General features: G+C 46.3%; 1 protein-coding gene across 8 annotated transcripts in view; it reads left to right on the top strand.

Annotated features, from left to right (window-relative positions):
- The window catches only part of PRR5 (proline rich 5), a 95210-nt gene that overhangs the window by 4599 nt on the left and 63839 nt on the right, over nt 1-26772 (top strand). For 2 of the 8 annotated variants that reach the window (XM_064142854.1, XM_064142853.1), the window contains exon 3: nt 13122-13311. The exons of 5 other annotated variants lie outside the window; for them this stretch is intronic. The gene's annotated coding sequence lies outside the window, so the exon portion shown is untranslated. Of the gene's footprint in view, nt 1-13121; nt 13312-20426; nt 20442-26772 lie in introns of those variants that run through there. One more of the 8 variants, XM_064142858.1, reaches the window with a different exon arrangement.

Genomic DNA, 26772 nt, shown 5'->3' with positions numbered 1-26772 from the left:
AGTTGTGGGCACACTTAGCCTTGCAAGAGGGTGCAACTGGATTTAATGGGCTGCAAAAGAGAAGGCAACTTGAACATCAAGAGAAGCTTCTGGATGGAATGAGGCTAAGTAGTCTTCCATGAAAACTGCTGGTAGTGCTGTTGGTTTGGGCTTTATAAAGGTCACAGAGAGCTGAGAGAAATGGTCAACAGGGCTGGCAGCTCAGGGTCACATCTTCCTGAGCTGGACTGTCCTCTGGATTATGGTGGATGTTTTAGAAAGGAGGCTTTTCAGTTAGCAGGCCAATTCCTGTGCTTGGAGTGAGTCTCAACTCCTCTATGTGGTCTGCTGGAAAAGACAGTCATTCTCTGCTATCTTGGATTGAATGCCCATAGGGAGTGAAATGGACTGCATGAATTAATAGATCTTATTCAATCCTGAGCCTATGATCTAGGAAATATATGAGCATTTATCTTGCTGGCAGCTGACATGCATGCTGTTAGTATGCCAAACACCCTATAGCATCTTGTATCCCTTTCTGATCATGTGGCAGGGGAGGAGGGGAGTGATGAAAGACACTTTCCTGTGGTGAGCACAGCAGGCTCGGATAGAAATATCACCCAGTTTGCACTGACTCTGTTAATTTGTGTCCTTGAACTCACGTTGGATTCTTCTCTTGAGGAAAAGCTAGAAAGCAGCAAGCTTGGGGTGTTTTCCTGCTTTAAGTTCCAACCATTATCAACAATAACAAAAGGTATTCTCAGACAGTTTCTTGGCCCAATTCCTTTGCTGAATCCCGTAATACATGCAGTGCTGAATACTTGCCGAAATGTGAAGAGCAACCTAAAAGGTGTGTGCGGCTTTGCTGAAGTTGTGAGCAATGCACAAACAGACTAGAAGAGCCAAAGAGCATAATCCCAAATGCATCGCAGTCAGGGGAAAGACCATTGCCTTGGATCAGCTCCAGCAGTTCTTCAGTCCAAGATTTTATGTTTGCTTAGGTTTGGATTGAATCAATTTCTTTGATACTAAGATATTTTTAGAAGGAGGTTCCAAGAATATAAAGAGGTTGAAATTTTGAACTTAGTTGGTTTTGTGGTGCTACTGTATACTAATAATACTGGTTTGTTCCTCTCCTCGGATATGAGGTAGGTCAGTTAATGAAAGGTCTGATTAAAGAAACCACTGAATAGTATGAAATGTGATTGTACAGGAACATGCTATCATATGTCAGACCAGGCTGTTTGATATCTTAACAAACAGTCTTTCCGCCACTGGATTTCTTGTTGCATCTCAGAGTAAACCAGAGCTGATACAAATCAGACATAATCTTGCTGCTGAGTAGGAGGAGTTGTCAGGACTCCAGAATGTTATGTTGCTAGATGGGGTGGATTTTTTTTTTCTGATTCATAGTGCCTGCTTTAAAAACTGGAGACAGTTTGACTCTCTTAAGCATGAGTGGTTTGTTGGAGGGCAGGCAGGGAAGAACATTGACAAATACTTACAATACTGGTTTAAGAATGAGTTTCCTTGTATTTAAGTGTTACTTGAGTCCCAAAATTTCCCAGTCTGGTGACTTGGTGCCCTTTTTTTTACTTCCTTCTTTGTTCATTTGAAGTGGAAAATCATAAGAAACAATGAGATTTTGTTGAATTTATTCTAAAAGAAATCAAAGAGCTGAGAGAAGTTAAAGCATTCTTTCAGAGTGCATTAATCCAGCTCAGCTGTGCTCATCTCGCCGCTCTTTAAAGTAGTACTGCTGGTTTTCTTCCACCACTACATTAATTTCTCTTTCTGTAAAATATTCTGTTAGGTTCTCTCCAGGAAGAATGAAGAGCCACTTTTTGTAAATTTGATTAACTAGTTCTGTCCTGCTCTAGAGAAGTACCAGTAATCTGGTAGAATTTGGTGATTTTCAGCGAGTCCAATGAGTAAATGAATTTTACATGTATTTGTCCCTGTAAAGAGGCATACCCACTGTTGTCTGCAGCAGTTGTAGATATGACCGGGTTTATAGTACTAATTACCTTTAAAAGTATGGGTACTAAGAGTTTCATACAGAGCTGGCTGCTCCACTGGTGGTTATTGTAACTTTATGGTCCTGGTTTTCACAGAATGTCAGGGGCTGGAAGAGACCTCCTAAGAGCATCCAGTCCAAAATTCTGCCAGATCAGGATCACCTAGAGCAGATCATACAGGAATGTGTCCAGGGGGGTTTTGAATATCTCCAGAGAGGGAGACTCTACAACCCCCTTGGCAGCCTGTTCCAGTGTTCTGTCACCCTTACAGTGAAAAAATTCCTCCTCATGTTTACATGAAACTTCCTATGCCTCAATTTCCACCCAGGAATGACCTGAGCTATATCCTATGGTCCTGATCTGACGGGGGTTGGACTCGATGACCTATGGAGGTTCCTTCCAACCCCTAACATCCTGTGATCCATTACCTCATGATCTGTCATTGGGCATCACTGAGCAGAGCCTGGCTCCATTCTCTTGACACCCTTTTCATATTTATAACCATTGATGAGGTCACCTCTCAGTCTCCTCCCGTCCAAGCAGTACAGCCCCAGCTCCTTCAATCTCTTTTCGTAAGAGAGGTATCACAGTATCACCAAGGTTGGAAGAGACCTCATAGATCATCAAGTCCAACCCTTTACCACAGAGCTCAAGGCTAGACCATGGCACCAAGTGCTGCGTCCAGTCCTGCCTTGAACAGCTCCAAGGACGGCGATTCCACCACCTCCCCGGGCAGCCCATTCCAGTAGCCAGTGACTCTCTCAGTGAAGAACTTTCTCCTCGCCTCAAGTCTGAATTTCCCCTGGCGTAGCTTGAGGCTGTGTCCTCTTGTTCTGGTGCTGGCCACCTGAGGTGTTCCATTCCCTTCATCATCTTTGTGGCTCTGCACTGGACAGTTTTCACTGTTGTTTTGCTGGGTTTTATGGTAATGGATTTGTTGTTTGTTTGTTTTGGGTTTTGGTTTTGTTTTTTTTTCAATTTTTGCTCTAGAGGACTAATGGCTGCTGTCAGCAGGTTATCAGATTGGGCTTGCTTGGCATAACAAAGCCTCTACTCCTAACTAAAGCATTGTTCCTGCTATAAATTATCCCGTGGCATATGCGATCAGTGAGGTCTGTATCAGTCCAATTCAAAGTGCCAGGAAAAAGACACTTTTGCATCAATTCTGGCATCCCTGAAGACAGAAAGTATTGGAAAAATTGAGAAAGAGCTTGTTCTCTTAAAATAGCCTAGGCAGTGTTGTTTAACTGGGGAGCTGCTGGGAGCGTTCAGGTAAGAAGCCAGATGTTGGCCTAAACTTGTGAGATTCGCCTACATGGATAAAATTTGGCATTACAGCCTGCTTTCAGAGTTAATTCTGTAAGGTATCATTTCAGTGTGAGTTGATTTTCCGTTTTCATTCTGCATGGCTTTTGTTCCTTTATCACTATTAAACAATTTCCAGGAGATGCTTAGGCTTAAGGCTACCAGAATTGTCTGTGGTTGTAGAGACAGGACAAAAATTACTAATGCAGGTTAGAAGATACTTCCCCCCCAGTCTAACAGTGTGTATACCTTTTTACAGTCATCAGGCTTTTCTCAAAGTTTATCAGAAGATTTAATTTGAAGAATGGGCCCAGCCTGGAACAAGATGCAATGTGTATGCTTAGCCTATGCACGTATGGCAAACTCCTCTTTCTTCTGCTGTTTGCAGGGGTTTAACATCGATGATGCACTACTGGCAGCATTCCTTTATACTCTCCTGCTGGGGAAAGAGTATCCAAAAGAGTATTTATTAGCTGATTTAAACTCGATTAACTTCATTTCCCTTTCGTGGAGTTTTAAACCATGTTTAATGAGAGCCACCACTGAATTCAGAGCTGTTTTCTCTTCACAAATGCATGAAGGTTTTTCTTGAATTCCCGCAAAGGCTTCCTGGCCATTCATCTTTTAATCCTGGCCATCATAGCTGGTTTGTAGCATACGGAAAGTCCGGTAGAGGCTAATTTTGGTAGCCTTTGCCATGTTTATTTAACAAGTAGTTCCAGTCCCTCGTTTATCTGCCTTAGTATGTACTGTTTATTGGCAATTTCGTTTTTCTTTTGCTTTTAAACCCAGAACTAAGACCACCCAGTGCTGCAATAGAAAGCGCAGACCCTACCCTGCGTGTACCCATTTTATCACTGCATGAGGAAGACTTCTCTTAGCTGATCTGTGCTCAGACGTCTCCAGACTCTCAACTGCTACTTTAGATTCGTTTAGATATCCTAGAAAGTAAATCTCCAGCTTAAGGAAAACAGTTTAAAACTAAGCAGTGTTGCAAAAATACAGCTTCCAAAAAGCACAAAGCTTAGAAATGCGTGCAAAACTGTGATGCACTTTTCCTCTCTTTGCATTGCTTTCCTCTTATTCAAGTAAATGGGCTGATGAATGCTTAATCAGAACGTGTCCCACTTATTGTCTGTCTTGTTTGCTTGCCTTCTTTCAACCTCTTCTCTGTTCTTTGATAAACAACAGCAGAGTAAAGTCGCTAAATGAAGGCATTCTGTGAGTTAGTTCTGTGAAGAAGGATGTTTTGCTTTCCCCCTCAGATGGTCAAACTAGAAAGCTTCCTTGCTGGCCTTAAACTCTGTGGTGGCAAGAAGAATGATAAAAGAACACAGAAATTGCAGATCGTTGCACAGCAGAATATACCCTGTGTGGAGCACTAGGTGCCCTTCAAAAACTGTATCCTGGAGTGTGATTTTTGTGGGCAGCAGAAGTTCAGAAGCAGAGTTTGGGGATGTCAGAGGGCAGTTAACTGACTAGGTTCTTTTCTAAGCATTCCTGGTTTTCCTTTTGGTTTTCCTTACAGGTGTTTATATGTACACAGATGTATATAGGTACATATGCAGATGCACAATATTTAACAGACCAAGCATAAAGGCTGACCCACTGCTCTTAAAATGTTGGCCACCACCCTGCAGGTTTTGCAGCATGTCCTCCCTAGTGCCACATGTAACCTTGCCTGGGGAATGTGCCTCCCAAAAAGACAGATCAGACATGCAGGCGATGCCTTGCTCGTACTGACACAGCTGCTGGAAAAAAAAGACTATGGCACTTGCCGTTCTTATGATTCTGGGTGGCTTCTGTGTGATGATCCTATCACCAGGATGTGCTTGTTTGAGGCCAATGACAAAAATGAGATCATTGGCTGTGAAAAGAAAATAATAGCGCTATGTCACCCACTGGTTTTGCTGAGAGACATAAGTAGTCATAACAGTAACAGAGCCTCTCACTCTTTGGTCTGTGTGCATCTTTTCTTAACTCCTCTGCCTGGAAACCTGTGTAACTTGATCTAATAATTTCCTTATTGGCTCTGGCATTTCACCTCTGCTTATCTGCAAATTAATCACATAAGCTTTCAGTGAGAATTTATTTGGTTATTTCTAAGATAATGAGGGGTGGAAAGAAGGAGGCGAGGTGGTTGGGAGCCCCCCTGGGCAGTCTTGCTGTTTGGGAGGGGTTTTGAAGTTCTGTATTATTTCTAACTTGTATGTAATTGTAAATACTTGTGTATATATGCTCGTAAATTTTGCAGTGCTGTTAATATAGCTTCATTTCAACTGCCAGTTGTTTGAGTTAGCCTGGTAATTCAAGTGTGAGGGGGGAAAAACCCCCAAACCACCACAGAAGACTAGATGTAGTACATGTGGCTTTGTGCTGGGCACATGAAGTCCAATGAAACAGCTGCCACATCTGGAATTCCTGCTCTTTCAACCTGAGCTTTCCAAAGCCTGATGAGGTATATCTGGCAGAGTCATGAAGAACTCGGGATGGCTTTTTATTCTCGAGACCTACTAGCAATATTTACCTCACTTGGGGCAGGGTCCTCTGTGGTTTGATCTTTGGGTATGCCCCAGTTCTCTACCACTGTATGATCCCATGTAAAGTCTAAAGGTGTGTTGGGGCGGCCACAGGGGTTAGGAGAACTCTGCCTGGAGTGTCATGGTAATCTTAGGCTACCATGGTACTGCTTTGGCTTGTCCCAGCAGCTCCATGCATGCATTCAGAGACTGCAGAAACAAGCAAGTGAAAGCCATTTGTTTAGGTTCCTCCTGCACTGTTTTGTTGGTTTTTTTCTAGCTCCTGCATCTGCTGTGTTGCACAGACTGCTGCCTGTCTCTACAAATGAGATGGTAATGGAGCAGAATTATTAAGCCAATAGGTGAAAGAACAGGAAACAACAGTGGATTTAGTTGAATTTGAAGACAGTTTTGACCTCTGAGGAGTACATCATGGTGTGCTGAAATAATGCTGAGATGCAGTTACCTTGGTCAGAGGATCCAAAGTCATGGGAGACTTCTTGCTTGAAGCAATTTAAGAGACTCACTTTGCTTATGTTTGAAAAACACCTTGTTATTTTGCTGATTCTACAGCAAAGCCTTTATCTTCCTACCTTGGAAACCAAGTACAGAATCTTTAGCATGCTGGTGATGCAGATGCTGCTCAGACCAATGTTCAGTTCTTAATTTACTATGTTTTTTTTTTCTTAGAGGAAGTTAAATGGGCTGTGGTACTGTGGATGGTAGCAGCACGTATCTGGTAATGGTGAGTCCCTGTAGCAGTTACAAACCAATCTTGGCACTTGTGGCTGCTGAGTGGGGTGTGCTGAGCTAGGGCTTACACTGTTGTACCAGAGATGGGTGAATTCTGGGAAGGTGCTTGTGTAAGAAATGTAGGTGCAGAGTTTATGTGAACAAGTGCAGGGAAATCACAGTATCACAGTATTATTAGGATTGGAAGAGACCTCACAGATCAAGTCCAACCCTTTACCACAGAGCTCAAGGCTAGACCATGGCACCAAGTGCCACGTCCAATCCTGCCTTGAACAGCTCCAGGGACGGTGACTCCACCACCTCCCCGGGCAACCCATTCCAGTGTCCAATGACTCTCTCAGTGAAGAACTTTCTCCTCACCTCCAGCCTAAATCTCCCCTGGCACAGCCTGAGGCTATGTCCTCTCATTCTGCTGCTGGCCACCTGAGAGAAGAGAGCAACCTCCCCCTGGCCACAACCACCCCTCAGGTAGTTGTAGACAACAATAAGGTCTCCCCTGAGCCTCCTGTTCTCCAGGCTAACCAATCCCAGCTCCCTCAGCCTCTCCTCGTAGGGCTGTGCTCAAGGCCTCTCCCCAGCCTCGTCGCCCTTCTCTGGACACGCTCAAGCATCTCAATGTCCCTCCTAAACTGGGGGGCCCAGAACTGAACACAGTACTCAAGGTGTGGTCTAACCAGTGCAGAATACAGGGGCAGAATGACCTCCCTGCTCCTGCTGGCCACACCATTCCTGATGCAGGCCAGGATGCCACTGGCTCTCTTGGCCACCTGGGCACACTGCTGGCCCATGTTCAGGTGGGTATCAATCAGTACCCCCAGATCCCTCTCTGTTTGGCTGCTCTCCAGCCACTCCGACCCCAGCCTGTATCTCTGCATGGGGTTGTTGTGGCCAAAGTGCAGCACCCTGCACTTGGAGCTATTGAAGCCATCCCCTTGGCCTCTGCCCATCTGTACAGGCGGTCAAGGTCCTGCTGCAGAGCCCTTCTGCCCTCCAACCCAGCCACATCTGCCCCCATATTAGTGTCATCTGCAAACCTGCTGATGACTGACTCCATGCCCTCACCCAGATCATCTATGAAGATGTTAAAGAGGATGGGGCCCAGCACTGATCCCTGAGGGACACCACTAGTGACAGCTGCCAGCTGGATGTGGCACCATTCACCACCACTCTCTGGGCTCGGCCCTCCAGCCAGTTCCTAACCCAGCACAGAGTGTTGCCATCCAAGCCATGGGCTGACAGCTTAGCCAGCAGTTTACTGTGGGGGGCGGTGTCAAAGGCCTTGCTGAAGTCCAGATAGAGCACATCCACAGGCCTCCCCACATCCACCAAGTGGGTCACCTGATCATAGAAGGAGATCAGGTTAGAAAGGCAGGATCTGCCCTTCCTAAACCCATGCTGGCTGGACCTGAGATCTTTGCCATCCCTCAGGTGCGCTCTTATCACCCCCAAGCTAACCTGCTCCATCAGTTTCCCTGGCACTGAGGTCAGGCTGACAGGTCTGTAGTTCCCAGGTTCCTCCATCTGACCCTTCTTGTGGATGGGGATCATGTTGGCCATTTTCCAGTCTCCTGGGACCTCTGCGGTGAGCCAGGACTGCTGGAAAATGATGGAATCGAACAATGCCCATGCATTTAGGGTAGCTAAAAGCATCAATTCATTTTGTAGTTGACTTCTTTTATGTGCTTCTCTAAGCAGCACCATATGCCCCCTTCCTTGGAGCTTTTCCACGTTAACAGTGCTATATCATGCTGTAGCTGATGCTTGCAGCACTGACAGCCAAGTCTGGTGTCCTGTCCTATTTCCTATCCCTCCCTCTTCCCCACCGTCAGTGACTACCTTTTGTTGTCTTCTCTTTAAGAATGGTAAACCACTGCAGTAAACCTGTTGCTTTCTGGGGTTTTGTTTGTATGTTCCCTGTCTCACAGAATGACACTGTGCAACAGCCCAGAAGATCATGACCACATGAATTAGGATACTGGGTCATTTGGGGGATCTTTTAGATTCTGCTAAGTGGAAGAACTAATATTGCAAGTTTGAAGAGATAAAAGGGAAATACTCACTGCAGCTTTTTTGTGTCCAGTGACTTCAGGGGAGGATGCAGATTTGCTCACCCTACTGTACCTCAGCATACCTAAGTGAAACTCAGTGCAGGTCCCTGGGATCTGAGTAGAAGATGAACATTTGGCATGGCACAGCTTGGTGGAGTTGTGGCCTTGTACCTTGTCCCATCAGCGTTGTGCAGCTGGGTACAATGGCAGCAGAGAATGAGGGCAGGAGGGAAATGACCTTCCATTTTTCTCTTCTCCCTCTCAGGAAGACTTGGACCTCATGAAGTCACCCGTAAGTGAAAGCAGTTTTGAAAGACCAAATTAATTCACCACCCATGCTGGAGAGCAGAAATCTTGTCTTTTACATTTATCCCGGTTCAGCCACCATACCCTCTTTGTGTGTGGTCCTTGGGGTCAGCTGTTCATTTAGAGCCAGTCTGGGTGACACCTTCTTGGGAATGAGCCTTCCTCTCACAGGGAATACCAAGCCTGGAGGGTCCTCTGACTCCACAGAAGACATTTATATTCTAACAGCAACAGGCAGGGCTTTCTGCTGAGTGGAAAATCTCCATCCCTGGTGCCTTCACCAGCTGTGTTCTTGTGGCTCCTTGGCAGTGTTATCTGCTGTCACATTTCATCGTATGTGTTCTGTGACCACAAAGGCCTCTGTGTTAATCTCTCATTTTCCAGGCAATTCGGTGCTCTCTTCCAGCCTCTGGCCAACTCCTTTTTATGTGTCTTTTTTTTTCTGATGTGGAGTTAAAATTCGGTAAAAACGAAGAGCAAATACAGTTCAAGGGGACTGACTCAAGTTTTCAAGACTTGACAATGAATGTGAAAGAAAACCACATGGGCTTATGTCCTTCTTTATTTCTCTCTCTTTTTTTGTTGAGTAGAAAGTCGGATCCAGCTCAGCCTGAGTTTCTGTGACCACAGTAAGTAAGGCAAGGCAAGAGATTCCTGGGCAACAATTTAAAGGCAAGACTTCTTTCTTTAGCAAAACCTGTAGCCTGCTGCTTAAATTCTGCCACTTTAAGAAGGACGTGGATTATTTGAACCCTTGAGGACCTACCTGCAGAAGACTGCTCCATCAGTGAAAAAAATGCACTTGGGGAGCTGTGAAGGAAGAAGTCTTCCTGTGTCTTTGATACTTTTCTCTTTTCAAGAGCTGCTTTGGTTCATGTAATTTTTTCACTTCCTTGAGCATCACTATCATATTGGAAACAAAGTTTTTAGAGTATCTTTCTTCTCCTACCCTTTAATTTGTGAACAGGAGCTACCAAACATTGTCCCACGAGTACTGCATCAAACCCAAGATGTCCCTGGTGTGTAAATCTAAGGTAAACAAATGGAAGGAAAAAAGCCACATTTTTTTTTATAGCAGTCATATAATATTTACAGCAGGCTTTCAGCTTCTGAGGCAAGGAAGTATGTTACTAATTACCATGAAACTGGGCACTGAGAAGTAAAAAAAGCTGCACTGACTCTGCATGGGGGGGATGGAGCAAAGACCCAGACCGTCATTCTTTGGGACCGCTGTGTTGTACTTGTCTCGGTCATCAGTATTCAGACTCGGATACCAGTGCTGTGTGAAACAGACGGAGTCTCCCCCAGTTTGTGGCGACTGAAAACAGGCCTTTTCTCCCTCCTTACTTGAAAATCAAGGGAAATAGGATTTTTAATTTGAGTCATCTGGCTTGCTGCTAAGAGATTATGTGGAAATGCTTTCACTAGTCTTTAGTTACCCATGAATGATTGTGCCTACAACATATCCTAAGAGAGCATATGCTTCTGGTTTTGCATGTGCTTAATATTCTTTTTTTGTGTGCTGCCTTCCCACAGCACCTACCTCAGTCAGATTTTGGTCTGTGAGTCTGTAACTGAGGCTGCATAGTTTGAGAACAATGCAAAAAAACTACCACCAAATAATAATTGATAAATCCTAAAGTACAACTACTTTTAGGCTGGTTTATGGGTTGTTAGGAGCTTACTTGATAAAGCTTGGAGGAAATATTGTCTGACTTGATGGTCAGGGAGACTTTCCCCCAAATTAAAAGAAAAAGAGCAAGAAATTATGCTTAGGCTTGCGAAGTCTCTTGAGCAGCCTCCAGTCTGGGGGTTTGCATTCCTTGGGGTTTCCCCCTCTTTGATCTCTTTGTGTCTGAACGCTTGGCAGCCTTACATCATCATTCTGCAACCGGCTGTGAACCAGTGGAGGAGCAGGGCTGTTCCTGCTATTTCAGCAGAGGCAGAGTGATATCTTCTAAGCGCTTCCAGAGCTGACCATTGCTCTGCCAGATTCTTCTGGTTTACTTTTTTTTTTCTTAGAACTTTATTTTATTGCATAAATCGAGCATCAGTGTAATTACTGTGGTGCTGGCAAAAGACTTTCTCTTTTCATTAGCAGGGAAATTATTGTCCCCCTGTCCTCAGCACTGGTGAGGCCACACCTTGAGTACTGCGTTCAGTTTTGGGGTCCTCATTACAAGAAAGACATGGAGGTGATGGAGTGGGTCCAGAGAAGGACAGTAAAGCTGGTGAGAGGTCTGGAGAACAGGAGCTGTAAGGAGCAGCTAAGGGAACTGGGGTTGTTTAGTCTGGAGAGAAGGAGGCCGAGGGGAGAGCTTACTGCCCTCTAGAGCTACTCGAAGGCAGATTGTAATGAGGTGAGTGTTGGTCTCTTCTCCCTGGTAACAAGTGATAGGATGAGAGGAAATGACATGAAATCACACCATGGGATGCTGAAGTTGGACATTAGAAGAAACTTCTTCACTGAAAGGTTCTCAAACACTGAAACTGGCTCCCCAGGGAGGTGGTTGAATCCCCATGCCTGGAAGTGTTTAAAATTTGCAGAGATGTGGTTCTGTGTGACATGATTTAGCACCAGACTTGGTAGAATTACATAATGCTTGGACTTGATGACCTTAGAAGTCTTTTCCAACCTGAACACTTCTGTGGTTCTAAACATCGTGTAGATGATTGTGTCTGTATGAGGCAGAACAGTGACAAACAAGACTCAGGCTAAATTAATCATCAAAGCACTTAAAAGCTGTCATTGATCACCAGCATGGTTTTGGTAACCATCAGAGCAACTGGTGTCATTTACCTGGACCTGGGCAAAGCCTCTGACACTGTCCCACACCACATCCTGGTCTCCAAGCTGGTGACAGATGGGTTTGAGGGGTGCACCACTGGATGGATAAAGAACTGGCTTGATGGCCACACCCAAAGAGTGGATGTCAATGGCTCCATGGCCAAATGGAGGCCAGTGACAAGCAGAGTCTCTCAGGGATCAGTGCTGGGACCAGTCTTGTTCAACATTTTTGTGGGTGCCATGGACAGAGGCGTTGAGTGCAGCCTCAGCAAGTTTGCTGACCACACCAAGCTGTATGGTGCAGCAGCCAGGCTGGAGGGCAGGGATCGAGCCAGAGGCACCTGGACAGGCTGCAGAGGTGGGCACAAGCCAAGCTCAGGAGGTTCAGCAAGACCAAGTGCAGTGTCCTAAGCACAAATCCAGGCTGGGCAGTGAGTGGCTGGAGAGCAGCCCTGAGGAGAGGGACTTGGGGGTGCTGGTGGAGGAGAAGCTCAACAGGAGCCAGCAGTGTGCACTTGCAGCCTAGGCTCTGGTTTGCTTTCTGGGCTGCATCAGGAGAAGTGTGGCCAGCAGGGCCAGGGAGGTGATTCTCCTCCTCTGCTCCGCTCTGCTGAGACCCCAGCTGGAGTACTACATCCAGTTCTGGAGCTCTTGGGACAAGAGGCATGTGGAGATGCTGGAGAGTGTCCAGAGAAGGGCCATGAGGATGCTCAGAGGGCTGCAGCAGCTCTGCTGTAAGGACAGACTGAGGGAGTTGGAGATGTTCAGTCTGGAGAAGAGGAGGCTCTGAGGTGACCTTCTTGTGGCCTTCCAGTATCTGAAGGGGACCTCCAAAAAAGTTGGGGAGGGACTCTTTAGGCTATCAGGTAGTGACAGGACTGGGGGGAATGGAGCAAAGCTGGAGGTGAGGAGGAAGTTGTTGAGCAGGAGAGTGGTGAGAGGCTGGAATGGGTTGCCCAGGGAGGTGGTTGAGTCCCCATCCCTGGAGATATTCAAGATGAGGCTCAGCAGGGCTCTGGGCAGCCTGATCTAGTTGAAGATGCTCCTGCTTGCTGCAGAGGGGGTTGGGCTAGATGACCTTTGGAGGTCCCTTCTGACTCAGACTGTTTTATGATTCAATGGACTGGTGACTAGCCCTGCCACTTGCATCTGCAAAGTGGTCTGTTTGCACAGTGTGACAGTACATAAGCAGAAGCTTAGACTGGTTTAAATAAATTAATTTAATAGTGGTGCAGCAGTTGTGTTTTGGCAGAGGTAGTGTTCCTACGAATCTGGCTAGTTTGCAGAATGTTCACCTTCACATTGCCCAGATTTTTTGTTTTATTCTTTTGGGTTTTTTTAGCAGCTCTTTTTCTCTCTCTAGCACTTGAGGCTTTCATTTCTGAGTGGTTTTTTTTGTCCACAGGTCTTGGTACATGCTCCCAAAACCTAGAGTGCTGTACACGTAGCAGGCTGCCCATGGTCTCTCAGCAGGCAGTAACTCTTCCTTTACTGGAAACAAACTCATCCATGCATTCATGTGCAAAAATCTGAGCAGTCGCACAAATTCTGATAGGAAGGAAGACATGACAGTGAAAGCCTCATAGCACAACCTGGTAAGCTAAGATGGGGAAGAAACAATTGAATTGACTTCTGCCTGGACTGAAATGAGTCTTACTGTGAAAACTTTTTAAGCTGTGTAGAACTTCAGCCAAGCTGGGAGCTAGTTCAGGATAATTTCTTGCTTTGACCAAGCAGAGGAGGATAGAGAAGAAGTTTTAGGTTTTTCTTTTTCTTGATGAATCAGGTTTTTTTTTTTTAGTTCTTCGTGTACTAAGGGGGTTTCTGTTCAGTTCATCTGATACAAGTGTACCTCTGAAGATCACAGAATTGTCAGGATTGGAAGGGATCTCAAAGATCATCCAGTTCCATCCCTCCTGCCTTGGGCAGGCACACCTCACACTAAAGCATGCTGCTAGAGCTTCATCCAGCCTGGCCTTAAACAGCTCCAGGGATGGGGCCTCCACCACCTTCCTGGGCAACCTGTTCCAGTATCTCACTACCCTCATGCTGAAGAACTTTTTCCTAACATCCAATCTGAATCTACCCACTGCTAGTTTTGCTCCATTCCCCCTAGTTCTGTCACTACCTGACCGCTTAAAAAGTCCCTTCCCAGCTTTCCTGTAGGCCCCCTTCAGATCCTGGAAGGCCACAAGAAGGTCACCTCAGAGCCTCCTCTTCTCCAGACACAGTAACCCCAATTCTCTCAGCCTGTCTCCATAGCAGAGGTGCTGCAGTCTTCTGATCATTCTTGTTGCCCTTCTCTGGACATGTTCCAGCATGTCCACATTTTTCCTGTAATAAAGGCTCCAGAACCGGTCACAGTACTCCAGGTGGGGTCTCAGCAGAGTGGAGTAGAGGGGGAGAATCACCTCCCTCAGTCTGCTGGCCACACTTCTGTTGATGCAGCCCAGGATAAGGTTGGCTTTCTGTGCTGCAAGAGCACATTGACAGCTCATGTTGATCTGCTCATCCCCCAGCACCCCCAAGTCCTTTTTTCCTGGGCTGCTCTCCAGCCAGTCACTGCCCAGTCTATATTGATGCTTGGGATTGCCCCAATTCAGATGCAGGACCTTGCACTTGGTCTCGTTGAACCTCATGAGGTTAGCTTGTGCCCACCTCTCCAGGCCGTCAGGGTCTTCAGGCTTGCATATTTGTGCCCTCCTAACAGTGGCAGATTGTGACAAAGCAGTGCCATGACACTTGGTGAAGTGACATCGTATTCTGGCTGCAGAATGGCCAAAGGGAGGCTTAGTCGTATTGCTGCTGTTGCAGTTATTGGACCGTGATTGTACAGCAAGTTAGGAGAACCATTTTATATGGAAATAGATGCAGACATACACACACACGTCTGTATGTGGCTGTAGACATTCTAAGTTAATAAAAACAAAGAGGCCTGGTAGGACCTCCTTGTAGGGAGAAAATACCTAGAGCCCATGCCAGTGAGGATGCCACAGCCTCCTTCAGTCCTCTAACAAGTGCCCAGTGTCAAGTGGCATGATCTATGTCTCAGTGGACAAGTGTAAGACTTCTCTTGATTAAACCAGCAGCCATCCTGCAGAAGCAGCTTCCAAACCATGCTTTCCTCAGTCCATAGGCTGTGTTTTCTTCCTTCATTTCTTTGCAGCTGGTGAGCCAAACCAGCATCACACCTGCCTGCTACCAGCTTTGCCAGTGCCAGACCAGCTGTGCAGCAGCAGTTGCCATCTGTCTGGGGTGAGGACAGATTGCTAGTACAGAGACTCAGGAAGTAATTAGAAGGTGAATTTAATTTGCTCTTCAAGCACGTTTTGATTCAAGTGAAAGAACTGGGGAGGGTGGGTGGGGTAGAGGGTGGCAGGAAAGAAAGCTACAGGAGGGAAATGCAGGAAGAAAAGGATCGAGCTGCATCCACTTGGACTGGCACAGCTGCTCTGCACTGACAGGTTGCTGTCTCTCCACCCAGCATGGACAGCCAAATGGCTTGCAGCGTGAATGCAAGCCGCTAGTTAATAGCCTGGCCCAAGTAAACTGTACCCAGAGGCAGAGCCCCGAGCTGCTCAAAAAGCTCCAGTAACCTTTTCCTTTTTCTCTGATTTCTCCCTTCCTCTGCAATCCAAGATTTTCCCAGAATGTAGGAGACAGACACAGTTTCAGCACGCCTGCTTTTTCTGGATCGAACCCTGTACCTCTGAATGCAGCACAATCAGTTCTGGAACATTAAGAGGCTGACTGGAAGCAAAGGGCAGTGGCCAGTGAGAGCTATAGTGAGACTACATCTGTGTTTCAAATCAGTTAAGGATGTGCTTAGATGCTCCGAGTGGTTAGCTAAGGACCTCCATTTGCTCATTGGGGCTGCGCAGTTTCTGGCAGTCCAGCTCCAGAAGCACGTGGGAGATGCCCTTTCTTTATCTGTGGAGAATGTGTGTTTCGTATCTGTGGCTATGGAAACATGGCAAATGTCAACTTTAAGGTGACAAATTCTAGGGTGTAGCATGCCCTTGTGAAGGTCTTTACATACCTCTCTTGAAATCCTGAGCAAGCACTCAGTAGGCATCTGAGGGGTTCTCCCAGTGCAAGGTGTGTGTAGAATCCACCCTTTTCTTTCCTGGAGACTCTTCAGTGTTGGGGAGAGTGTTCTAACAAGCTGGATCCTGATGCAGTATCTGTTGACATCAACTAAAAAAGACTTCACATGCCCTATATAAAAAAAGACAGCACAGCACTATTTTTTTTCTTCTCCTGGCATCAGTAATGGCCACAGAGATTTTACAGAGGAGTGCCACTGACAACCATCCCTTCCTGAGCCTGAAGGACCACTCAAGCAGTTGTTAATCCCCAAGAACAGCTTGCACTTGAGTCATTACTGGAAAATTGAGTATTTTCAACTTGTATGTCTCTCATAGATGGTCAGAGACGTGATGATGAGGTCAAGGACTTGAAATTATTGATGACAGGAGTGCAAAATGTATCTGATTTACTCCAGGTCCTTTTTGTGATAATCCTGGGACTGCTGGTGCTTCTATACCACTTCTTTCTTGAAGTCAGTTTATTTCACTCAACACACTTCCTTACGTACTGCCTCCGGAGCACCACGTCCTGACAGAGCTGTACAGTTCATCCAGCTTCTGATTGCTTTCAGTGATGGAGGACCAATGGGGTCATGAACTTGCTGACATGTATGTGAGTCAAAGCCCAAACTTTGGCAATTGAGATGTTAGAGACCTGGTCTGTCTTCTCCCAATAGTTTATCCTATGCTATCCAGGCATACCATCCTTGCTAGGCAGGAGTTAAAACCTTTTATATCCTTTTCTCCTTTTATTCTCAAGGGGTTCAGGCAGCACCCTTGAGAATGGCAGCAGATGCAGGCTGTGGAGTTGTGTTCTCATGTGACTGGGTTTTTCAGGGAGCTTTTGACTCAGCAGCTGCTGCCTTGTGTGTAGTCAGAAGCTGAGTCTGAGAGTGTAGTAGAAATGTCAGAGGAAATACAAGAAATTGCTGCCTCCAGCTACTTCCTACCTTTCTTCAAAATCTGCAAGGCTGGCAGAGCAGAAAGTATCTCAGCATTTCATTTGGCAGCTTCACCAGAACCTCACCTCCCTTGGCACTGACGCCGATGCCACTGGGTTTTGTAGAGGCACACAATTTAACACGTCTTTCTGCCAGCTTTGTTTCAGTAGAGTAGGGGAAGAAGCAGAAGGGGTAATAGTGTCATCATTTCCAAAACTTCTCTTTGCAGACATGGAAAACATCTGCAATGAGTTGAGGATTAACTATCTACTTACTGTTCTTATTATTCTTTTTGGTTTTCCTTTTACCTCTTAATAAATACGAGTAGCAATTCCTTCTGTTTCAGGTTGCCTGACAGTAAGAGGAATACCTGTGTAAGAATTGAACTTTTTTTCCTTTCTTTTTTTTAATCTTTTTTTCCCCACCTGCAACAGAGAGCTGCAATGCTTCACATTTTCAACCAGCATTTTCTTCTGCAGCAGTTTTAGTGAGCATCTGTGATTGATCAGTGAATGCTGGGTCCGGTCCTCTTCAGTATCTTTATTGATGATCTGGACGAGGGGATTGAGTCCAGCATCAGTATGTCTGCAGATGACACCGAGCTAGGAGCAGCTGTGGAGCTGTTGGAGGGTAGGAGAGCCCTGCAGAGGGACCTTGCCAGGCTGGATGGGTGGGCAGAGGCCAATTAGGATGAGATTTAACAAGGCTAAGTACAGGGTTCTACACTTTGGCCACAACAACCCCAAGCAGCACTACAGGCTGGGGACAGAGTGGCTGAGAGCAGCCAGGCAGAGAGGGCCCTGGGGGTGCTGGCAGAGAGGAGCTGAAGCTGAGGCAGCAGTGCCCAGGTGGGCAGCAGAGCCAATGGCATCCTGGGCTGGCTCAGGAGCAGTGTGGGCAGCAGGACAAGGGAGGTTCTTGTGCCCCTGTGCTCAGCACTGCTCAGGCCACAGCTTGAGTGTTGTGTCCAGTTCTGGGCTCCTCAGCTAGGTGGGGTTGGTCTCTTATCCCCGGCAACCAGCAACAGAAGAAGGGGGAACAGTCTCAAGCTGTGCTAGGGCAGGTCTGGGATGGATGTTAGGAGGAAATTGAGCCAGAGAGAGTGATTGGCATTGGAATGGGCTGCCCAGGGAAGTGGTGATGTCACTGTCCCTGGAGGTGTTGAAGCAAAGCCTGGCTGGGACACTTAGTGCCATGGTCTGGTTGATTGGCCAGGGCTGGTTGCTAGGTTGGACTGGATGATCTTGGAGGTCTCTTCCAACCTGTTTGATTCTATGATTCTCTCGTGAAACTGTGCCACAAATCTCACAGAATCACAGAATACATCCTGTTGGAAGAAAGCTCAAAGACCATCCAGTCCAACCCTCAACCCAGTTCTGAAGGGTCAACACTGAACCAGGTCTCTAACTTCTGAGTCCACAGGCTACTTAAACACCTCCAGTGATGGTGACTCCTCCACTGCCCTGGGCAGACCATTCCAATGTTTGATAACCCTTTCAGCTAAGAAATATTTCCTAACTCCCAGCCTGAACCTTCCATGTTGCAGCCTGAAATGGTTCCTCTAGTCCTGTCACTTGCCACCAAGGAGAAGCTGGCCCCCTCCTAACTCAAACCTCCCTTCAGGTAGTTGTAGAGAGCAGTCAGGTCTCATCTCAGAATCATAGAAATGTCAGGGCCAGAAGGAACCTCAAGGATCATTTAGTTCCAGCCACCCATCTGTGGGCAGGGACACCTCACGCAAGTTCAAGTTGCTCAGAGCCACATCCAACCTGGCCTTAAAAACCTGCAGGGATGGGGCTTTCACCACCTCCCTGGGCAACCTGTTCCAGTGTCTCACCACTCTTCTTCCTGACATCCAATCTGAATCTACTCACTTCTAGTTCTAATCATTATCTGACATGCTAAAAAAGTCCCTCCCCAGCTTTCTTTTAGATCCTCTTCAGATAGTGGAAGGCCACAATACGATCTCCTTAGAGCCTTGTCCTCTCCTGACAGAACAACCCCAACTCTCTCAGTCTGTCTCCACAGCAGAGGTGTTCCAGCCCTCTGACCATCCTCATGGCCCTTCTCTGGAAACGTTCCAGCATGTCTGTGTCTTTCTTGTTATAGTGGCTCCAGAACTGGACACAATACTCCAGGTGAGATCTCAGCAGAGTGGAGTAGAGGGGTGGAATTGCCTTCCTCAGTCTGCTGGCAATGAGGTCTCGCCTCAGGATCATGGAATCATAGAATTGTCAGGGCCGGAAGGAACCTCAAGGATCATTTAGTTCCAGTCCCCCTGCTGTGGGCAGGGACACCTCACACTAAATCAGGTTGCTCAGAGCCACATCCAGCCTGGCCTTAAAACCCTCCAGGGATGGGGCTTCCACCATGTCCCTGGGCCTTCTCTTCTCTAGACTGAACAACCTCATCTCCCTCAGACCCTGCTTGTAGGAGACGTGCTCCAGGCCCCTCACAAGCCTCATCCTGCTGGTGTCTCTAATCTGGTGCCCATTGTTAAGCTTGGTTGTCTCTAGTGTGGCCACAAGCAACTCCAGCTCTGCTCTACAGAGAAGTGTTAGTGACTTTTGTATGCATTGAGAAGCTCAGTAGCTTGAGTGGAGAAGTCCATGTTGATTATGGATAACCACAGTCTGCAGATCTGTGGAAAGAGAAAGGTGAGTTTGTCAGGGGGGATTGTGCATTGGCACTTTGCCATTTCTCTTTGCCCCACAAACTTCACGTTTTTGCTGCATTGGAAGTTGGCTGTGCTTTGCTGTCAGATTCCTCTCTCTCCCTATCCAGCTCCTTTCAAAGCTTGCTCATCACTGGCCATGCCATGACTGAGAAGTGTGCGTTGTTTCTCTGAGCTGGTTATGAGTGTCAGTTGCCCAGGACCCATCAGTCTCTTAATCCTTCCATAGAGGGTTCCTGTTCTTAATAGACCAGTTGATGGCAGCTGTTTTTCATGTAGGCTTCGGAAGCAACTGCCTTCAGTGTGGTCTGGCACCTCTGCAAACAGAGCCTGAGTGCAGGGCTCAGAGAAGGGCCAGGCTATGGGCAGGACCTTCCTGTGGTGCTGGAATTGCTTGTAAATAGGAAGACAAATTGAAATGCTCCCTTTTTACTTTTCCACCTCCCACAGTTATTGAGAATGAGGAGAGAGGACAGTGAGAAGTGATGGAATTTTAGTCCAAAGTGAAGGCAGACGAAGGGGAATTCCTCCTTTTTTTTTTTTTTTTTTTTTTTTTTTTAAATTTAAAAGCCTTTTTTTCTCTTTTTCTATTCTCTTTTTTTTTCCCCACTGGATTTTTTCTCCCTTTTTTTTCTTTCTTTTTTTTTTTGTTGCAGAAGTAGTGCCAAGCTGCTGTGCAAAAAATCCTGCCTGGATTTGCTTGTGTCTTTTCAAACACAGGGGTAAAGCAGTTGATGGCCCCTGTCCATGAGCCCCCTGTCTAAAGTAACTGAGCCAACAAAGGAAACCCAGCAGGTGCTCAAGTACATTCTTCCCAGATGTCCTCGTTTACACCCACTGCATCCTTTCCCAGTGAAACCCTTCAAGTATTGCTTCAATTCCTCCTAAGTTTGAGGGCTGTCTTGGAAGCAAAGGAGTGACCTTTCTGATAAGTCCTGGACGAGCGCACAGGAAGTGCAGAGGGAACTTTCAGTGCTTAATTATGCTGTGTTCATCCGCTGAAGAACTCTCTTCTTCCTCAGGTACCTAAAGCTTTAACACTGTTGTACTGGAATAGTTGTGGGAAACCCGTGTTATGAATTTAGCTTAAAATTGCACATATTATGAATAGAATTTTCCAGTCTTTACCTGCTGAGTATTTTTTCTAACATTTTTCTTAAAGCAGAACTAGGCCAGTGCAGGATGATTTAAAAATCTCAGTCTATAAAGACTTGTATGACTTTGATCAGGGGGTTGGAGCACCTCTGCTACAAAGACAGGCTGAGGGAGCTGGAGTTGCTCAGCCTGGAGAAGGGTCTGGGGAGACCTAATAGCGACCTTACAATACCTGAAGGGAGTCTACAAGAAGGGTGGAGAGAGTCTGTTTGCAAAGGCCTGTAGTGATAGGACAAGGGACAATAGCTTCAAACTAGGGAAGCACAGATTTAGATTGGATGGTAGGAATAAGTTCTGCACCACAAGGGTGGTGGAACACTGCAGCAGGTTGCCCAAGGAGGTGGTTGGGGCCCCATTTCTGGAGCTACTCAGGGTGAGGCTCAACAGGGCTGTGGGCAACCTGATCTAGTTGAGGACGCAGAGGAGATTGGACTGGATGACCTGTGGAGGTCCTTTCCAACCCAGACTGTTCTATGGGTCTGTGAATTCAGGGAGCGCTGCCATTTGGAGTATTTATTCTTTTACCTGTTTCCTTAAATCGTAGTCACACCCCCTCACCCCCAAACCTGTGTTACTCTTCTGCCTCCACGATTAAATTCACAGCCTGCTTGCAGCCTGAAAGCTCTGGCAGTGATACAGTCACATTTGCAAGCTTTGCTTGTCAGGTATTTTCACTCAGCTGAATATGAATTAAACTGGAGTGCTGCAAAATCCAGTTCATGAGGTACTCTCTCTGCAAAAAGAGGAGCATCGCAACCTGTCTCTGTGCGAGCGCACTTGAGGAAATCTGTGTGTCACTTGCTCGTGCCATCAGTTAGTCCTTGTGCTAAAGATTTTGGGGGGGGAAATAGGGAAGGAGAGGCCTTTCAAAGACTGGAGTCTTGCCTTTGGAACGAGGTTTTGAGTACGAGTTTTGAGTGTGCAAAGTCACAATCTAGGATCAGAGGGGAGATCTTCTGGTACTTTTAGTCTAGGCTAATCCTCTAATTTGCCCTTTAAAGTGTCATTTTTGGTTTGGGGATGTTCTAGCTTTGTCTCCATGGAGTTAAATTGGACACTTCAGAGCTTTCTGTAACTTTTTCAGCCAACTTCTTTTTTAAGAGTAACACCAAGGGTTTTCAGGAGAAATTACTGCCTTTAGATTTCCATCTTCATAAATTTGTGTCCTGAGAGATAAAAGAGCAGATTAAGTGTCACTATTATGGCAGAAAAGAAACTCAGCAGTACATGTAACAGAAACAGACTGTCAGCAAAAAAACATTCAGCTATGAGAAGTCAGCATTAAAAAGACTCTGGTTATTTGTCTGAGGTACAGTGTTGCTCCAGGCAAAGTCAGCAGGGGCTTTCCTGTCCATTTCTGTAGTCAGAATTAATCAGAATTCATGCTTCAGTTAAACTTTTAATTTAGAGCTTTAATTCCTTTGAAGTGAAATATTGTTTTAAGGAGAAGGAGCAGGGAAGTACATCCCAGAAGACATGCTGCCATTTTTTTTTAAATCTGTGGTAAAAAATAACAACAATTTTTACAAAAAAGAGAAAAAAAACAACTTTATACTTGCAGCTCTTTCACAAGTGTGAAAGAAGAGTGAGCCCAAGTGCTCGGGAGACCAGGTACAGCATGGGTAGAACTCAGCGCTTATGCAGTTGTAGACTGGCTTGTTAAATGTCTGAGGAGGTGAAGGCCAAGAGCATAACCATCTCTTTGCTTCATAGACTGAAATAAGGCTTAGCTAGCCCAAAGCAAAATCTACATGTATGTAGAACAAGGCCAAGAGTATGTCTTTTCACTACATTCTTCTCATGCATTCTTTCCCACACAAGGTTGCTTGAGCTGAGCTTGCAAAGCTGAAAGCAGTGACAAAGCCTCCCCAGTTTTCAGCCATCAGTATGCTTCCTGCCATTGCAGCCCCAAATTAAAATCTTCCAATAGAAAAAGGTCTGTGATAGTGCTGCTGCAGGTTTTCACACAGCAGACCTCAATCATGTTGGCCTGCCAGGCTGAATGTAGTTTAATTGCAATCACCATTTCCAGCCAGTGTGTTGATTCTTGGCTTGTACCTTTGTAGACTGCAGTCAGTGAAATGCTAGACCTTCTTTGCTGTCCACTCACACAGAATCACAGAATTAACTTGGTTAGAAAAGACCTTTGAGATCATCAAGTCCAACCTAACACCTAACTGGATCATGGCACTAAGTGCCTCATCCAGTCTCCCTTTAAACTCCTCCAGGGATGGCAACTCCACCTCCCCGGGCAGCTCATTCCAACACCAATCACTCTTGCTGTGAAGAACTTTTTCCTAACATCCAGCCTGGACCTCCCCTGGCACAGCTTGAGACTGTGTCCTCCTGTTCTGTTGCTGATTGCCTGGCAGCAGAGCCCAACCCCACCTGGCTACAGCCTCCCTTCAGGTAATTGTAGACAGCAATGAGGTCTCCCCTGAGCTTTCTCTTCTGCAGGCTGAACAAAGCCAGCTCCCTCAGCCTCTCCTCACAGGGCTGTGCTCCAGACACCTCCCCAGCCTCACTTGCAGCTGAACCGAAAGGCATATGCAATAACATCTGAAAGCAGAGTCCCTGTGTCTGATTTCTCTGGCCCTGGCTGGCTGAGCAGTAGGTGTAAGAGGGGCAACTATATCAGCTCCACTGAAATACAGATTTACAGCAGCTCTCGTTGCCAGTCCTGAGGAGGAACTGACATTTTGTTCATGCTGTGTGAGAAATTAATTTCATCCACACTCAGAAGTTAATTTTCATGTACAGTCACTTAGGAAAAGAAGGCAGTGATACTAACCTGTTACTTTTAATGCACCTATGTCTAGCATTTGGACAACTAGCATCTCTGCCAGAAGCAGCATTCTGGATTCAGACAAATGCCAAAAGAGCTGTATGTTTTTTTCCAAACTACACCACCAGCTAAGCCATTCCTCTGCCCTCTCCCTGCCCCAGAATATATCTGGAAATTACACTGCCCTGTGGCTCAGAGCAGTCTAAGCTGATTTGAGATTTAGGGTCCAAAAACCTCTGGAATAATTTTTTTTGGCCATGCTGGTTGGGAGTTCTATAAAACTACAAAGTGGTGATTATGTTTCCAGGAGTTTTTTGTGTTGTTCACAGTGATCCTGCTTACATCATAGAATGGGCTGGGCTGGAAGGAACCTCCAAAGGTTGTCTATCTGAATCCCCTCTGCAGTCAGCAGGGGCATCCTCAACTAGATCAGGTTGCCCACAGCCCTGTTGAGCCTCACCCTGAGTAGCTCCAACCACCCTACTTGGGCAACCTGTTGCAGTGTTCCACCACCCTCGTGGTGCAGAACTTATTCCTACCATCCAACCTAAATCTGCACTTCCCTAGTTTGAAGCCATTGTCCCTTGTCCTATCACTACAGGCCTTTGCAAACAGTCTCTCTCCACCCTTCTTGTAGACTCCCTTCAGGTACTGTAAGGTCACTATTAGGTCTCCCCAGACCCTTCTCCAGGAAGATGATGTATTTCTGCTTTCCCTGCAGTGAGGTGGAAGAATGGGTACGTAGTATGCACCTGAGAAAACTCTAAAGCAAGTCTGAAATTTTGCCTCTGGGTGTAGGGGAGGGGAAATTAATTAACGCAAGATGATATTTTCCAAAATCAATAGTGTTTATTGATTTGTTACTTGGAGCTCTGCTGCCCTGGACCACCAGTTTTAATCATAGTTTGGTTCCTACACGGCCTTGGAAACATTCTATGGCTAACACCCAGATCTAGCAATAACCAGCGAAGTAGAGAAACGTGAATTGAACTGGAAGAGGTCAAATGCCGCTTGCGGTCAGTCTGCCGCTTGCCCACTAGTTGGGCTCAAGGAGCTCTTTCTGCTCTAGGGCAGAAGGCAGTAGATAATTACAAAGAGGCATTTAAGCATTTACTCACAGATTACTATTATTACCCTTGCAGGGGCTGGCCACAGTCCAGGCAGTGGCCAAATGCTTTCAGGGGACTCTGTCTTGTTGGACGTTGAGGCTTGAATCTTCCTGGCTTCTGGGGACAGGATGCAGCTAATCTCTGCCCTTGTCTCCTGGCTTCCTCTGGACGATCTGTGTGTATGTGTCCAGGGATTCTAGGCAGAACCTTCAGGTGCAGAGGCAGATGTGGTGCAGTCTCAGCACGATGTCACGATGGCCACACAGGCTGATCGTGTGCAGACATCCAGGGTCTGCTCCTGGTAACTGGCGGCAGTGGAGTTCAGCAGGCAAGCACTAAGGCAGTGTGAAATAGCAGCGGGGCTGGGCACAGCAGAGAGAGCAGGGAAGCAAAGCAGGGAAGCCAAAGCAGGCTGTTCACCTGCCTATTTCCTTTTGTCAGTGTGGGCCGAGGTTAATTGCCCTTTGGACACAGAACAGCCAATCAGGATGGTAGTTAGCCAAATCTTACCATATCAGGCAAAGACACAGGCTCGCTCTTCCCTAATTTGGGATCAGCACAGGCCTTGCACTAGACAGGCACAAGCTAAGTGTGTGCATCTTGGAGCACAGGGCCCTGGGCAGGCCAGACTCAGTGGTTACAGGTTCTTTTGTGTCTGTTTCCCATGCTTGCCTCTCTGGTGGAGCAGAAAAACATGCTTAGGCAAGGCAGGACATGGATAAGCCTATTTTGGGCCTATCAGGCCTACCACAACACTGGGAAATGCCTGGCTTAAGACATGGTGATAAGAGAAGGCTATATAAATTCTTGACTTGCTTCACCTGCCCAAATAACATGCTGGTTGCTCAGCTGTTGCACGGAATGTGCTTAATTACAGTCCCTTGGATCCTCTGTACAAGAGCATCATGGGTTGGGTTTTTTCAGACATTCTCTTTTTCTCTTTCCCCCGATTCTATAAATAGTTTAAGATATACAGGATATTAGATGAAGGCAAGTTAAATATAATTCATGAGTTTGAAAAGAAAACTTCATGTATGCATAGACAGAATAGCTCAGCTTTGATCATCGAAGTTAGGTTGATTTAAATAAAAAAGAGTTTTACTCTGCAATAACTGCCTCAAACCCTGAAGAACAGCACTGTGCTGTTGGCTTCTTATCCCAGCTAATGAAATTATCACAGGTTATAGGTAAACTGGAGGACTTCTTTTTATCTGCTGACATGAAAATGTCAAAGCAAGATGTCCAAGCATGATGCTGTTTTCATACCTTAAGCATCTAATCTTTCAAGAACCAAATAGTTATTACTGCACTTTCTGTTCATAATATCTGTCTAAACCCAGTGTGATTCTCATGTACTTGAAATTGTAGGATTGAGAGTCTTTTTCAATATATGCCTTAAGGAAGGAGGCAGGGGAAGGCCAAAATTAATGACAAGGCCTGTTATTTTGCAGCCCTGCAGAAAAGGACTTAGAGATATGGTGGATGAGAAGCTGGTCGTGAGCAAGCAATGTGCACTTGCAGCCCAGAAGGCAAATCACATCCTGGGGTGCATCGAAAGAAGTGTGGCCAGCAGGTCAAGAGAGGTGATTCTGTTGTTTTACTCTGCTCTGGTGAGACCTCAGCTGGAGTAGTGTCCACCTCTGGGACCCCCAACGCAAAAGAGACATAGGCCTGCTAGAGCAGGGCTGGAGCTCCTGTACTGTGAAGACAGACTGAGAGAGCTGGGGCTGTCCAACCTGTGGAGAAGGTGGCTCCAGGGAGACCTTACAGCTGCATTTCAGTATCTAAAGGGGACGTACAAGAAAGCTGGTGAAGGACTGTTTAAAAGGGCTTGTAGTGATAGGAGAAGAGGCAGTGGTTTAAACTGGAACAGGGTAGATTCAGCTTTGATGTAAGGAGGAAATTCTTTACAATGAGGGTGATGAAATATTGGAACAGGTTGCCCAGGGAGGTGTTTGAGGTCCCGTTCCTGGAGACATTCAGTGGTTCTCACGATGGTTCAACCATATCTAGTGCCCTGCTCATTGCAGGGTGACTGGACCCTTCTAACCTTCCAACATTCTGTGATTTTTAGAGGTGTACTTTAATAGTGTCCACTTCCAGCTGAAATCAGTCAGTTCTAGTTTTCAGAAGACCTCAGTGTCCTAACAAGTGCAGCAGGCACTTCTGATACAGACCCAGCTATCTCAAGAAGCTCTACTCCAGTACAGCATGCTTTGTGTAGAACAGTCTTTTCTATACTGGTACAACATTTATCTGTGTCCATGGGAGTTTTTGTTGGTAGTGTGGTCATGCCCACTGTAG

Source organism: Pogoniulus pusillus, chromosome 4 (genome assembly GCF_015220805.1).
Source record: "Pogoniulus pusillus isolate bPogPus1 chromosome 4, bPogPus1.pri, whole genome shotgun sequence".
NCBI classification, from domain to species: Eukaryota; Metazoa; Chordata; class Aves; order Piciformes; family Lybiidae; genus Pogoniulus; species Pogoniulus pusillus.
The sequence above is the reverse complement of the archived record's forward strand: the minus strand, read 5'-3'. Positions and strand labels throughout refer to the sequence as shown.